Below are 2,914 nucleotides of genomic sequence, written 5' to 3' on the forward strand. Positions count from 1 at the left end.
ACTAAAAAATGGCCCAGGACATTCAGCAACAACCAACGACCTCACAGCAGGGGCCAGGTTGTTGCTGGATGTCACACACAGCAACATCACTAGCAACATCGCTGTTACGTCACAAAAGTTGTTCGTTAGCAGCGATGTTGCTAGCGATGTTGCTAGCGATGTTGCTAGCGATGTTGCTAGCGATGTTGCTAGCGATGTTGCTAGCGATGTTGCTAGCGATGTTGCTAGCGATGTTGTTTAGTGTGACTGGGCCTTTACTGTGGGTTCTTTGCAACCAAAGTTTCTTTTGTCTGTCACATTGATTTGCTCATTGTCTTCCTTTTCTGCATTTGCCTTTGTGGACTCAGGGGCAGCGCTCAATTTGATGGATTTTGGGTTTGCTAGGGATTGGGGTTTTCCCATGGTTCCTTTGCAAACTCCTATTCCTTTAAGGGGCATTGATGCTACCCCTTTGGCAGAACATAAACCCCAATTTTGGACCCAGGTGCCTATGAGAGTTGCACCAGCACATCAGGAAACTTGTACATTTTTAGTATTGCATAATCTACAGGATACCTTGGAACTGGGATTTCCGTGGTTGCAGACCCATAATCCGGTTCTTGACTGGAGATCCTTGTCGGTAGCTAGATGGGGTTGTCAAGGTGTGCATCATGACCTTTCCGTGTCATCCACGTCTGCTCAGGCAGTTGATGTTCCGGCTTTCTTGTCTGATTTCCGTGATGTATTTAATGACCAGGAATCTGATTCTCTGCCCCCACACCGGGACTGTGACTGTGCCATTGAGTTGGTGCCCGGTTGTAAATTTCCCAAGGGGCGGACTTTCAACTTGTCTGTGCCCGAACATGATGCCATGCGGTCATACATCAGGGAATCATTGGAGAAGGAGCACATTCGGCCCTCATCTTCTCCTTTGGGTGCCGGCTTCTTCTTTGTTGCCAAGAAAGATGGTTCATTGAGGCCTTGTATTGATTACCGTCTTCTTAATAAAATTACGGTCAAATATCAGTACCCTTTGCCTCTGATGTCTGATCTGTTCTCTAGAGTGAAGAGTGCCAAATGGTTTACGAAACTGGATCTCAAGGGTGCGTATAATCTCATCCGTATTAAGGAGGGTGATGAATGGAAGACGGCTTTAAATACTCCTGAGGGGCATTTTAAGTACCTAGTGATGGCTTTTGGGCTCACTAATGCACCCTCCATCTTCCAGGCCTTCATGAATGATATTTTTTGGGACCTTATTGGTAAATTTTTGATTGTGTATTTGGATGACATCTTGATTTTTTCTGATGATTGGGACTCTCATGTTGGGCAAGTATGGGATGTTTTTCAGATACTTAAGGATAATGCACTGTCCGTTAAGGGGTCAAAGTGCCTCTTTGGGGTGCAAAGGATTTCCTTTTTGGGCTTCATCCTGTCTCCCTCCGCTATCGAAATGGACCCAGTTAAGGTTCAGGCTATTTACGACTGGGTACAACCGACTTCTCTAAAATCCCTGCAGCGGTTTTTGGGGTTTGCTCATTTTTACCGTAAATTTATAGCCAATTTTTCTGCCATTGTCAAACCTCTGACAGATTTGACAAAGAAGGGAGCTGATGCTGAGCATTGGACCCCTGAGGCTATTGTGGCCTTCCAGGAGCTTAACCCCTTCACAACCGCGGGCAGTAAAATTACGTCCTATTTTAACGTGACTTAACAACCAGGGACGTAATTTTACTGCCTAAACTTCATTTGATTGCCGTGGCCATAGCAACGGCTTTCAAATGATGTCCCCTGCTGTTTCTTACAGCAGGGGACATTTGCTTCACCCCAGGGGGGGTGGCATCACCACCCCCCATCGACGATCGATGTGATTGGCTGTTCAAATCTGAACCGCCAACCACATCTTTCGCACTGATTTCGGTAAAAATAATACCGGAAATAGTGCGATACTGTGAGATCCGGCTATGAGATGCTGTAGAAGCTACAGCAGATCATAGGTGGATCTCAAACATGCCGCCCCCAGCCCCTGCAGCACTGATTGGAGCGATCGTGCTATGACGCGCAATCGCTCCAATCAGTGTGCAGTGGGGCGGTTTGATTTGCTGGTGGCCGCCCTCCCCAGGCCTGTGCTAGTCTGGGGACACTCCCCCAACATGTCTACAGCGTGCAGCACTGGCTGGTACTAGTGGTACCACGCCACCGCTGCCGCTGCTGTCACGTCACGTCGCAGGAGCGGTGAGTATCGTGCCTTGCAGCCCCTGCGCGCTCTTGTGATTGCTCCTGCGCGCTCCCGTAATGGCCCCTGCCCGTGCCCCCCTGCGATCTGCCCCCCCCGACATCCCGATCTGCCCCCCCAGACATCCCGATCTGCCCCCCGCCATCCCAATCTGCCGGCCTCCCCCTGGATCTCTATTCTGCAGCCCCTCCGGTATCTCCCTCCTCTTCTGCTCTCCTTGCAGCCCCTGCGCGCTCTTGTGATTGCTCCTGCGCGCTCCCGTAATGGCCCCTGCCCGTGCCCCCCCGACATCCCGATCTGCCCCCCCACATCCCGATCTGCCCCCCCACATCCCGATCTGCCCCCCCACATCCCGATCTGCCCCCCCACATCCCGATCTGCCCTCCGACATCCCGATCTGCCCCCCAGACATCCCGATCTGCCCCCCAGACATCCCGATCTGCCCCCAGACATCCCGATCTGCCCCCAGACATCCCGATCTGCCCCCCGACATCCCGATCTGCCCCCCGACATCCCGATCTGCCGCCAGACATCCCGATCTGCCGCCAGACATCCCGATCTGCCGCCAGACATCCCGATCTGCCGCCAGACATCCCGATCTGCCCCCAGACATCCCGATCTGCCCCCCGACATCCCGATCTGCCCCCCGATATCCCAATCTGCCCCCCGACATCCCAATCTGCCGGCCTCCCCCGTGAT

Source organism: Anomaloglossus baeobatrachus, chromosome 4, assembly GCF_048569485.1.
Source record: "Anomaloglossus baeobatrachus isolate aAnoBae1 chromosome 4, aAnoBae1.hap1, whole genome shotgun sequence".
NCBI classification, from domain to species: domain Eukaryota; kingdom Metazoa; phylum Chordata; class Amphibia; order Anura; family Aromobatidae; genus Anomaloglossus; species Anomaloglossus baeobatrachus.